Genomic DNA, 13790 nt, shown 5'->3' on the forward strand with positions numbered 1-13790 from the left:
TTCGCCACTGTCTTTCCAGGGCTTTGCATCTTGATTTCTCGATTTTTAGGAGGTCGTTGAACCAAGGGGCCGGAGGACGATGAATATTCCTCTTGGTCCGAGTTTGAGGCAGACATTTCTCAACTGCATTTTCCAGCCATGAATTTGTTGCTTCGGCTATACATTCCATATCCCGGGCATGGGTGGGCGGTCTATTTGCGAGGGTATGGTTTAGCTCATTGACATCGAGAAGCTTCCAATTTCTCATGGAAGTAGCTGGCCAAGCCATATTTGTATGGGGGACATTGGGTAATGTGAGGCAGAAATAGAGGAGATAGTGGTCTGACCAACATATGGGACTGGTTTGAACCCATTTTAGTTCAGTAATATTTGAGAAAATGGGGTCTAATAGGTGACCAGCCCCATGCGTGGGTCCAGAATTAAGCAATGTCATGTTGAGTGCAGCTAGGTCGTCAATTAAGTTACCGCATGTTAAATTTGTTGAGAGTTGTATATTACAGGGATTGGGGAAACCAAACCTGCAGAGGAGTGAGGAAACCACATCTGCAGCGGAAGATTTCTTTTCCTGGCAAGACATACCTCAAGTGGAAACAGAGAAGAAAGCACTACCAGAAAGAAAATATCAGCGGATGAAATTACTTACCCATCACTTAATTGCCATTAACCCAATTGTTGGAGAAAGATTCTATAAGCTGGGCAAAGCACAACTGACTGACATTCATGATTCACTCACACAAGGAAGATGAATCCACTGGTACTTGGATTGTTGTTGTACAAGGCTTTAGTTTCTGTTCGTCTCAAACCCATCAGGGGCACCTTATAAAGTGCCAGCTAATTCCAAATATTTTTAATCAATGTATTGTTGAAGACTCTGGTTAAAATTCTAACAGGCATATGGTCGCCCATCATAATCTCAGTCACAAGTGACATTTGTTACTAGATGGCGGCCCAGGTGGTTCCGTGGACAAATGTATCCACTTCAGGAATCTTTGTTTTATCTCATGGGAACAGGTTTCGATCCCAGTGGGTCCAATCAGATCTTCATAATTCTGAAGTCAATAGAAAGACTACTATTGTACTATTGGTGGGTAACAATAAACATATTATTTTAGCACCAGGAGACCTAAGGGTACAAGTGCATTTTAAAATACACGTTTTAAATTATTTGTCCTTGGCTTCTCATTCCAAAAACATTATGGGACATTGTGTCTTCTGTTATGGCTCAGCATGGACACCTTGGAAGAAGCTATATTTATCTCACTGGATGCCGAAGAGGAATTTGTTTATTATATGGGGTATCTGTTCCTAACACTTGAAAAAGACATGGATAGGACAGAGTATGTATAAAAAATTGTGTCGGCCAAGTGTCATCCTTGTGGCACAGGAAATATGTGGGGCAGCTAGTCAATACTTTTGTAGTTCACAGGGCCCTGAGACAGGGATGCCCCGTTATTGCCTGATCTCTTCCTGTTAGTTCCAGAACCTCTAGAAACAGGCAACTGTCTGACAGATGTCATAAGGAGCAAACACTCTAAGATCAACAATTATACTACTGCCCCATGCTATTAGTATTCTGCTTTGACTCAGCAGTTTAGTTCACAGCCCTCCCTACTTCCCCTCAATTCATAATTTCCATTTTTGTACATTTTAAGGCTAACTGAAACGTAGTATAACATTAACCATGTCAAGAGTGCCCACTAGGTTTTGAATTGGAGTGGAGACAGAATAATCTTGAGTTTTTAGGAATACTTGTTAATTGAGGGTTCAAACACAAGATTGATAATAATCAGGCATCCTTAATCTCTGAGAAGACCAATGTCTTTATACGAAGATCCATCTTACGGTTGGCTCTTTAGAGGGAGGCCTAAACAGTGAATATGGTGGGTGGTCCACATTTTACCTGCTTGTTAGGATTGATCCCCCTGCTCATCCTAATATTTCTACTTCACCAGGTAGACAAAGATATACTATTCTTTGGGGGTACATAAAACACACCAAACTCTTCTAAACTAAGGGCCGATATGCAGTCATGCAGTATATCATCCTGTGATTAAGCAAGTCAACACAATTGGATATTACGATATCATCTACAAAAATATTACCTGACCTATTTATTGTCTCCTTAATATTGTTCACAGAAGTATATTCCCATTGGATGTAGATTTACTATTTTTAACTCCATTGGGGCAATACTTTTTGAAAATGTTTGTGACACAATATTTACATGATATTCTGACAACGATATTGCTGTATCATATGTTTCAACTGTCACAGATTGCTATCTTGCTACCAAACTCTTAGACCTAATCAATAATGGCCCAACTAGATAGAGGCTACACATTCTACCCCAAAGGTATACCACACATGTACCATGATTCCCCACTCATGAAAACAATGGACACCCCACTCTTATGACCAATGACGCTAACCTGGAAAGCTATTCATAAGCATCTAACCATGTCACACTTTTAAACTCCATTTGAGTGGAAAACCAACTGGGTAAAGCATCAAATGTGTGGTAACCATACCTCTTCATGAAAAATGATGCACCTGCGTGAACCACAGTATCCAGAATGAAGGACTGTGTGTTATGTTGTTTTATGCATTAGTGTTGCAAAAAATACCTAACACAGAGCAAAATGAATTTGTATTTGCAGCCAGCAAAATACTACTTTTAACTGAGTGGGAAAGAAATATGCAACACAGTGTAGTAATGATCTTACAATGTTGCATGCCTTTTAATTTATTGCTAAATGCTAAATGAAACATATTTCCCACTGGAGGATTTTAACTGGATTTACCGTGGTTGAGTAAATCTGGCTATGCAGCGCACTTTGGTAAATAACTAACGCCTTTCTTGGATAATTTCCTTAACGTTGATGCACATTATGTATTTTCAGTATTAATTTTCGAGAATCTAGTTCTTAAAACACACCAGCCCTTACTGGGAAATCTTTTTCTGATGGCTCTTCTGGATAAATACAGAACCAAATGTGTTCCTTAGAATGCAAAACGTGCCTAAAATAGCTCTGTTTTGTACATTCAGTGAAAGAATTCCAAACATAATACCAAAGCTTTTTCGGTCAGGTAGCACATTAGTCTTTGGGGTGCCAATGTTAGTTGTAAGTGAATAGCCAAGTAATTGTATTTAGACACTAGAAATTAAAAGTGGGTCTGATGGTTCAGTACTTTATTCATTTCCCCCCAAAAAGATGTGCCTTTCAGTTCAAATTAAAGCAAATAAAGGACTATTTCTCTGTCAAACCGCTTAAAATTTTTGGGCTGAAAACCATTTCAACAGTTTTAGCTGTTTTTTTTACTTGCACTGGACATCTTCTAAGGGTGGGGAGATATATGGCCAGAACAGCAACAAAAATAATGTTTTTCCCGTTTACACAAAATATGCATGCACCGCGGTAGTTTGGAGAAAGCTATTAGAGACTTCTAGTATATTGAAGCAGATTATGAAAACAGACATAATATGAAGAATTGTTAAATCAGTGGGGGAATCTGTATCCAGTTTACAATAAACTACAAGGTGCGGACAAGTCGTAGGTTTCTGTTGAGGGGCCACAATAATGAAAGGATTGTTTCTCGCAGAAGAACCCATTTTACACTGTGCAGGTGTGGCCCGTCACGCACAAAAACCTCTTCGGAGTTTGCAGGATTCCGAATGTTCTGCATCCTACGATCCGACCGTCGGCCTGAAGAGGAAGGCGTGACCCTTAACATCCAGCTATTGTCATGTCTTTTGTCTCTTTACCTGGCTGGCGCTGCATTAGAAAGCCTTTCTTCAGCAGCAGGACAGCCACGCCAGGGAAAGAAGATCAAATTAACATATGTATAGCCAGAGCCAAGCATCCCCATCCCCCAATCCTCCAGGTATTTGCTTTAGGTATTCAAGAAAGATGACTTTACGAAGCAGGCGCCACATCTTGAGCCGTCAACATTAGGTCATTTGAATCTCGTCAGTAAAACGGAATACTGACTCAAGGATAACACAGTTTGAAAATGTAAAAGGTGCTTGTTTTTTACAATTTAGTTGTGATTGTAAGCAATATATAAAGGCAATTCAAACAAATTTAAACACCACAGATTGTTATAAGCTGAACTTTCTCAGTGTATTAAAACTATTTTCAAATTAACGTTGTGCAGAAAGATTACACTTTTCCTCATAAGGCTGGATTAAAAGATAAAAAATTAGTTTTCCAAAACTGAGATGACACATGATGTGATTAAACCTGAAATGGAAGTCACAAGCTTTTAAAAACCTTCACTGTATTCCAACACGCTGCTGCAAAATGAAATATTGTTCAATCATTTCCCAAATGGTGGGTAGTACATCGAATCAGAACATTCAACAACCTCCTTATATTTCGTGGGTGCTTCAAATTCACATTTTACTGTTAGCTAAAACTATTGTCCCACTCACAGCAGAGAAACAGAAACAGACATAAGGAGACAGAAAAAGATTGACAAAGAGAATAGAGGGACCAGAATAGATCACTAGATAGATGACAGTGAGAGACATAATGAAAGTGAGAGCGGTTGCAACACAGCCCTATACGTAGATATATAGGCAGATAAGGATGGCCAGAGGGCCAGAGAGATAGACAGATATGGTTACAGATAGAAACAGACCTAGAAATTGAGCTCAAAGCTCCTGGGTGGCTGTGGTTTATTATTTTATATGGGGTTTGTATTAACCTATTTTTGATAATTGCCATAGGCAGGTTTGTGAGTACCCTTTACCACTTTGACACCTACATGCCATAGCCTTCCTCCAAGGCCCTGGGCTGGGGACTCATGACTGCTCCGCAGCTGTTCAGACAACAGCTGTCTGCAACCCCCAGTTTTAAACATGCCCAGACATTTCCCTCCTACTTGCACTCACTTTTCTTTGCACTTTTAAACACATATACAATTACCCATGTTATGCAGCCAGACCTGTCAAATTTAAGACCAACAGTTTGCCGCCAGACCGTCCAAATTTAACACCAGCAGTTTGCTGCCCGACCTGTCAAATTTAAGACCAGCAGTTTGCTGCCAGACCTGTCAAATTTAAGACCAGCAGTTTGCTGCCAGACCTGTAAAATTTAAGACCAGACCTGTCAATTTTAAGGCCAGCAGTTTGCTGCCAGACCTGTCAAATTTAAGACCAGCAGTTTGCTGCCAGACCTGTCAAATTTAAGACCAGACCTGTCAATTTTAAGGCCAGCAGTTAAAGGCCAGACCTGTCAAATTTAAGACCAGCAGTTTGCTGCCAGACCTGTCAAATTTAAGACCAGACCTGTCAATTTTAAGGCCAGCAGTTAAAGGCCAGACCTGTCAAATTTAAGACCAGCTGTTTGCTGCCAGACCTGTCAAATTTAAGACCAGACCTGTCAATTTTAAGGCCAGCAGTTAAAGGCCAGACCTGTCAAATTTAAGACCAGCAGTTTGCTGCCAGACCTGTCAAATTTAAGACCAGACCTGTCAATTTTAAGGCCAGCAGTTTAAGGCCAGACCTGTCAAATTTAAGGCCAGAGTTTAAGGCCAGACCTGTCAAATTTAAGGCAAGAGTTTAAGCCCAGACCTGTCAAATTTAAGGTCTGTCAAATTTAAGGCCAGAGTATGCTGCCAGACCTGTCAAATTTAAGGCCAGAGTTTGCTGCCAGGCCTGTCGAATTTGGGACCAAGGGTTTTGTGATGTGTTTATTACATCCTAACAGCTGGCACCCTGTTTCAGGGTCTCATGGGAAGCTTTGCCTCAACATGCCACCTGTCTTTTTTTTCGCATCTCAAAGCTCAGGGGTTTCTGGGGTTTATTATTTTATAAGGGGTCTGTATTAACCTCATTTTTTTAGAGAATTACCAAAGGCAGGTTTGTGAGGACCCTTTACCACTTTGACACCTACGTGCCACAGTCTTCCTCCCAGGCCCTGGGCTGGGGACTCAGGACTGCTCCGCAGCTGTTCAGCCAACAGCTGTCTGCAACCCCCAGTTTTAAACATGCCCAGGCATTTCCCTACTACATGCACACACTTTTTTCTATAAAAACCAAAGCACACAGCAGCAGACCAAGGTTCAGCACATCGACTTCTTCTGTTTCTTAAATTCGTGTGGTGCAACCACTCTCACCATCCGCTGCCAAGGATGTCCGTCATACAAAGAGTTTTACAAAGAATTTGAGAGGTGCACTCAATGAAGTCAGCAATCCAAAAAGTTCATAAATTTAGTGAGTCTTCTGTTCCTTCTTTAATGGGATCTTTATTTTTTCTCTTTTTAAAATACACAGACACAGCCAATGCGTTTCATTCCCTTTAGTGCCTTGGGAATTTCATCAGGGCATTGAATTGGAACCTCTTATTCCAATGGTCCAGAATCTGGTTGCACCTTCAGTATCAGTGCTGCAGGAGTATTCTCAACGGTATAACCCTTGTGTTCCTGGATAGTACAGAAGTGATGTACAAAGAATTATTTCGGAGCGTTGTTCCACAGTAAGCAGCAATGGATTCGGATATTCCAGGCGGAGAAGCAGGGAACTGTGGCGACCCTATCACAGGTCCCGCACTTCAAGGACCATTTGGCAACCCTTTTGGATGTTAGTTATTAACTAACACATTCTACCCCGCTTTTCTTACGGAGTTTTCCCTGCACTACGGACCGTATGTCAACGGGGGCAAGGATATACTTTCGTTCTTTTTCCCACACACCATTGCTGCTTACTGTGGAACAATGCTCCGAAATAATTCTTTGTACATCACTTCTGTACTATCCAGGAACACAAGGGTTATAACGTTGAGAATACTCTTGCAACACTTTTTTCTATGCACTTTTTTTTTAAACACATACACAATTACCCCATGTTTTGCAATCAGACCTGTCAGTTTTGGGAATAGCCCTACATGTCACCCATTTAAAACCAGAGTGTTTGCGGCCAGCAAGTTGCTGCCAGGCCCTGTCAAATTTAAGGCCAGGGTTTGCTGCCAGACCTGTCAAATTTAAGGCCAGGCTTTGCTGCCAGACCTGTCAAATTTAAGACTAGACCTGTCAAATTTCCGGCCAGCCGTTTCCTGCCAGACTTGTCACTTTTGCGGCCAGAGTTTGATGAGAGGCATCCCTTCTTACTACTGATTTGCTTTCTACACCCTCGGACATGCTGATCTGTACTTTCGAAAGGCTGATGCGTAGAGCACATCTGCAGTTGGAAATAAATAGAGGATATATCTTGCAGGTCTAGGATGGCATAAAATGTACAAAGAGGCATTGTACAAGGCCAAAAAACAAAACCATAAAGCTTCTACTTTCTGCTCTTTGAAAATGTTTTCCCAGCCCCTGTAGATGCCCACTGCGCACAAATGTGTACACATCACACACCCGCATATCTAAGGTCGATTAAACAGTACATCTTTGCATCTAACATTGATGCCCTGATATATGCTATGACATGCATAATTCTATGCTTGGGAGTGACATCAATGACTAGGAATGCCCAATCTGTCGGAAATGAAGCTCAGTCATAAGTGTGAACTATGCATGTTGTCTACGTTTTTGTGAAATGGGACTATAACATCTGCAATATCAGGTGCATTTTTACATCAGCTATTTAAGAGCTATTTCGTATAATCTCATAAAAACTCATACCAAAGAAAAGTCAGTTGTTTTTTCAGAAGGAGATAATGATTGAACTGAAAACGTCAATAAATAGTCGTAGATCAACAAACAATTTATAATACTTTTACCCACTTTTCATTCACACAAAAATCTTGCATCCATTCGCTTCTGTTACTGTAGCTGCTAAATTAATGCATTTATATGTTTATATCTTTATATTTATATCAAAGAAGGTACTTTAGTTCTAGTGCAAAAAGCGTCCAAATAATAAAGTAATGTATTTAAGCATGCTTTGCTTCACCTATACGAAGAGCTGCAGAAGTGCACAATACTCACAAATAAAAGCACAGCTACTGTCTGAGCACTTTACACTCTAGTGGCAAACTTGAACTTACCGACACTACACTAAGCTAAACAAAGTGTGTTTGTTCCCTGAAGGAAAATAACTTCTAATCTGCACTGTACACACCTTTGCTTTATCGCGTGCCTAGAAATTAAAAAAGGAGTAAAGAGAGTTAGAAAACAACTGCAAAGTCAACAATGGTGGAAAGTCAGCTAAGGAAACAAATTGTCTATTGTAAAATAATTAACATTCGTTATTTTGCATTTGGCCTGTAGGTATTAAACTACACAACACTTTCATAAACGTTCATGGAAAAACAGGCTTTTTTGATAAATGAGTTAAGAAGGTTCACGCTGTGGTCTCTGTGTCACTAAAATAACCTCCAGTATAACGTACTACTATTTGCTTTTACCTTCAGGGTCACCCTAAGTGGTCAAATGAGCATGGAAACTAGATCCTCTCAATTTTCTAATAACAAAATTAAAAGAGGCAGGGGTAATTTCAATAAGCCTTGCTTTGAAGAGGAAATATATGACAAGCTAACATTTTACAATTAGATAGCATTGCAAGCAAATAGTTATGCAGTTTGGAAAGCGTTTAGTGGAAGGTCTGCCTCACGTTGATGGATGAGGTGGTATGTGCGGTAACTACAATGAAGGCAGACAAAGCTGGCACCAGGACAAATCAAGAATAAGAAGGTCATTTCGATCTGGGCAGCTGGCAAAACAGGTGAGCAGAAGTTAGGTCCTCTGCTCCCCTAGTGGAGGATCATCTGCCCAATATAGGGATCTCACCTTCCTGATGGGAATCTCAAAGCATACAGTGGACGTGCAGCAGAAGATTTACAGCAGGCTTAGTGAATTATCAGTGAGAGGCAGGGAAAACTAGTAATGATCACCCTCTCCTCCAGAATAGAGCTGCCACGTCATAGTAATGACAACAGTTACTATGACTGGCGGCCCTGTGGCGGATGGGTTGCCTGGTCAAAGGTTTGTGCTGGCAGACTCAGTTGAGACTCTGCCAGTGCAAACCTGATGCTTCCCACGGGCCTGAGTGGAGTGTCGAAACTGTTTGTTTGGCGGACAGGGCATCAGTCTTTTTTGATGGGCCCCCAAATCCACCAAATGATGTAGTACCCTCCAAATATTTGAAGCATAGATCACTACTATGTCATAGCATTGATTCAGAACTTAATGTTACCTAATTTTATGGCAGTGAACTTATTGAATTGTAAAGGATGACTGACTGACTTTGTTCTGTTAGGATTTCGCATGTACACCCGCTGATTACAAAAAAGATATCTGCAACAAAGCTCAATTAGATGAACCACCTGACCTCTATGAACAGGTAAATAGTGAAGAATAAAATGGAGTATTGTATCCCCTACCGAAGAAGAGAAATGATGCCCAGCCCTACACTAAAGTGAATGAAGAATGTATATAGTAGCAATGGATGGTAATTCGATTCAAAACTTTGCTTGAGTTAACCCAGTGTGAGGGGAGGAGACTTGCTGCCTTAATATGCCTTAATCTATTCCCAGTGCAAAAAGAACAATTGTTGGACAGAATGCAGAACAATGTCATACATTCACCCCAGTACAGAGATCTGGGCTCAAGTCCATCGTTTTTTTCGCTCCACATGCCTTTCCAGTTTGGACCCAGCCATATGCAAATCAGTCTTGACCCTGCGCCCTATGGGAGCAGTCCACCCGAACTGCTAGACCAGGTGATCCCTCTATGTGTTTGCTTTGTTTGCCCTAAGTTGGCCCAGACATGGGTCTCTTGCTCACTTTGCCACTGGATTTAAGCTAGCTTGGCTGTTTAGGGGTGCTACCCCGAAACCAGTCCCAATTTGCTTGTTTCTGGCTACAAAAATCAGTGGACCTTGTTTAATTTTGATCTATGTTGATTCATGCGAGCTAGTAATACTGGCATAAAAAATCTAAACCATCCCTCCAAAGTATAACATGTGAGCCTCAATCTTAAGTGAACATATAAGGAAATCACTAGTGTTCCTGGACAGGTAGCACGTTTAATCAAGTGTTAATGTTGTAATCTGGTCCTTCAAGTCCTGAATACATGTTGAGATAAAGAAAACTACAAGCCCTAGAATGCAAACTAAACTCCTATACTAGATTAGTTACTCGTGCATAGACCTGATAAACTTAGTAACATGAAATTCAAAAATATTGTATGGTTTGCTGGATTGTTAAAGTTTTGCCCAGATCTACATTCCAACTATTTATAATTTCCAGCCTGTCCTGAAAAATTGTTTGTAATTTATACTAAAGAAGCAGCCCGGTTTATCTAATAGCATACGTGTAGATGGTGTTTGTGGCCTCTGTGGTGTGTGCATTTTTTTATGGTCAATGTAGGTGTATGTGTGTGCGTAATCCCTGAACATGTGCATATATGCATGTGCGTGTGATGTGTTTTAGTATTCATTTACACGCCACAACTACATAGCATTAAATTTTTAAGACCCCTGTCCAAGAATCAAAGTTTGTGTTCAATAGCATAATACATTGCATGTCTACTCTATCTTTTAAAACCAAGAGATCAAAAACTATGTCTAAAAGTTGTGTTACTGAATCACCCACCAAGTCTTCCAGTTACCAGACACCGGGGCTGCAAGGGATTGTGTTGTTGTATGGTACATAGGCCGCAGGCACTGAACACCTCCATTTTACATGTTCACATTTAAAATTCACACCTTTTTTTAAACAATGTTTTTTGCACACCCATATGAGATAATACTCTCACAGGGCTCGGCAAATCCACTCGACCGCTCGCATTTGCGAGGTAAATTTTATGAGGTCGAGCTATTTTTAGGTCCTACTCGTCCTTTCTGGCGAGTAGGAAAACATACTAACTTTTGTCCTCCTTCTTTGAAAACGGAGCAAATGTGACAAGATAACAAGATTTATAGGCCTTTTTTTTGCTCACAAAGCAAATGAGCAATAAAGATGCCTTTAAATCTTGTTACCTTGTCACATTTGCTCCGCTTTCAGAGACGGAGGTCAAGTAGGTTACTGTTAGGTCGAGGAGTTTTTTTAAAGTATAGACCTGCAGGACTAGTACAATTTTTCAGATTTCTCGAGCCCTGTCTCAGAAATAGGTTTGCTTACACTTACACTTCCCCGTAGGCATATTATTAGGCTGTTGGACTAAGTTCACTGCAAAAAATATTGTTGTTTGTTGTTGACTGTTCAGCAACATCTCTGCAAGAGTAGAATAAAACAGCCAGACTAGAACTCCGGCATAGAGAGTATGGGTGAAGACTATTATAAAAACTCTGTCAGGCCTTTTTTTGGGGAGCAGAATATTTCGCTGGCACTACCCAGATTACCCAATGCCAGAATTCCAGCCCAGCTGAATCCCGTAACCATCCTGAGAAGGACGGTGGCCAGCTCTATACCAAAGACGGGGTTCCAGATGACATACACTCCCAGGTTAATAGGGAGGTAGACCACTCTGGGGCATTCTGGAAGATCCGCACACCCTATGCATATCAGGATAGGAAGCGCTAGGTTCGAGTATAGCTATAAATAAATGTATTCATATAATCAATTCAACAGCACAATGGTTGAACTGTTTATTTTCTTTCCCATTCTCGTAATACTGATTACTCTGCTTTGTTTACTTTTATTACTCATTGTACCACACGTATTTTACACAAGAATGTTATTGCTTCAATAAATATTTGAAATGCCAATTTGAGTATTTCTTTTGTAGGCCTTTGGGCATACCGAAGTCATTAACAAAAGGGTAGAATCTGTTACAACAATTTCCTTGAGGAGTCATGGTTTTCATGTTCTATGGTTGCACATACTATCTGGTACCTCGTAAGGGCTAGAGGTTCAGAAGGTGCTCGATGAGCTAGCCAAGACTAAGGTCAATATATCCTGATGGTGTGCATGGACTCAGTCCTGCACAGTGTTGATGTTTATGTTGTCCAAACGTACATTCTTACTTGAATAGCTTGAATAATACGACATGGTGCAGCCAATGTTTTAGCTTAGGTTCTTATTTAATGGGTCTTCTGAGTAGTGTTTCTTTCATGTGCCCAAATCTCTACTCACCAGTTAACTGGAGACGTCCATGGTGTTAGGGATAAATCTTCCTCAGCAAAGTAATGAACCCCTATTTTTGGCTGTAGGTTGTTCAAACTTAAATCTTCAATAAAAAGGATTACCCCACAACAGTTATTCTTTCTGAATACCACATATTCAAATTGCTAATCCAGGACAGGTGGTTTTACCACTAAACTGCAGACAAGGGGGCGGGGATGTTACATTCGTGGTAGAGGCCCACGAAGCATATAGAACAGAGATATTCTATTCATGGGTCACATTCCTGGCAGTAAATGCCAACACAGGGAATTTTACACATACACTGAAGCAGCAGTACCAAAAAACTATAAAGCATATGAGGATTTAGAAATTCCATTAACACACGAGAAACACATGAACTGGTTCTTAGTTATTCAACCACATACATTAGAAAATGTTAGAGTCAATTGCTTTAGTAATGAGGGAGCAGATTGACCAATTTTTAGCCGGCTATACACCATATCCACAAATACGAGTTCTCACAGCACCAGAACTTTGTATACTATACAAAGATATAGTTGCACTATACAGACGACTAATACAATTTGTTATGCGAACCATAACAGCAATCCCAGCAAAGGCTGTTAAAGCTGCACAACCACAATTGGCGATGCCCTGAATTAGTAACACAAGAGGGGTACAAAGTTCCCCGATGTGAGTGAAGAGGACAAGTGTGTGTAGAGCGTAGGAAAAGAGAAAAAAGGGGGGGGGATTCCCTTTTTGGAACTAAAACCCTCACACACCTAGCAAGCTAGATGTCATGCTTCATCATATGGGTTCTGCTCCTCATCAGACTGGCGCTGCAATGTCTGACGGGCACCCGTAAAGGGGCTCTTTATCAGAGATCTTTTGTTCCAGCCATATGGTGCATGCGGGTGAGAGGGCAAGTGAAAGTGTAGTCGTGAGATAGTGGTGAGTTAAAAAAGGTGGGTCAGTCCACAATGAACTTTATTGGCGTGGCCGACGCACTTGATTAAAATAGTGGGAAGGGAGATATATGCTGAGGAGATTCAAAGCAAAATACCTACAACCCTCTGATCAGGTCAACATGTTTCTTGCCCAAATGGCAATTCTTCAGGACCTAGGTGTTCAGTACTACACAGTGAAAAACTAAGAATAAAAGTGTATTACAACCTTATTCCTTGAGGTCATTAATTAAGCAGGCCATCAGGTCCTGCCAATTTGATGCGACCTAAAGGAAATGCATAACACAGGAGAGAAATCAGTGCTGTGTTTACTGGGATACTGGTCACATACATTCTACGCTCAAAGGCACACTTGTAAGTTTAAAACAAACAATCATCTGATGAATAGTCATAAGTGTACCCACGTCGTGGGTATCAGATGCTTGTATTAGCAAGGTAGAGACGCTAAAGCTATTGGAGACAATTGAAAAAAGGGGCAAGAAGTGTAAGAGCTTACCCTAAGGAAAATCCTAAGGCGCCCCGCAGTCTGCTTCTGTGGGACCTGCACATATGGGTCAGGTACCTGAGAAGAAGGGAAATGGACAAGAGCGTGGGGGTACATAAATTAGATTCACTCATGGATCTAACGGTGAAGAGATCACACCCTGCCATAGGTCGTGGCTCTGGAGGGGAGGCTACCATAGGGGTAGCAGCAAGTCAAACTACGCAGTGTGCGACTATGGTTCCTAGTTACACACAAGCACTGGAGGCAGCGCGTACTCCATTACAACTGCCAGCACAAGGACTCGACCCGACTCATCCCTACACAACCACA

At 41.0% G+C, this 13790-nt stretch overlaps 1 protein-coding gene across 3 annotated transcripts in view; it reads right to left on the bottom strand.

Annotated features, from left to right (window-relative positions):
- DNAI7 (dynein axonemal intermediate chain 7) overlaps positions 1–13790 on the bottom strand; it is a 931046-nt gene that overhangs the window by 865389 nt on the left and 51867 nt on the right. For 2 of the 3 annotated variants that reach the window (XM_078674105.1, XM_078674106.1), the window contains exon 2: positions 8066–8083. The exons of the other annotated variant lie outside the window; for it this stretch is intronic. The gene's annotated coding sequence lies outside the window, so the exon portion shown is untranslated. The remainder of the gene's footprint in view (positions 1–8065; positions 8084–13790) is intronic. 3 annotated transcript variants of the gene reach the window in all.

This window comes from Lissotriton helveticus, chromosome 1_1, assembly GCF_964261635.1.
Source record: "Lissotriton helveticus chromosome 1_1, aLisHel1.1, whole genome shotgun sequence".
Taxonomy (NCBI): Eukaryota; Metazoa; Chordata; class Amphibia; order Caudata; family Salamandridae; genus Lissotriton; species Lissotriton helveticus.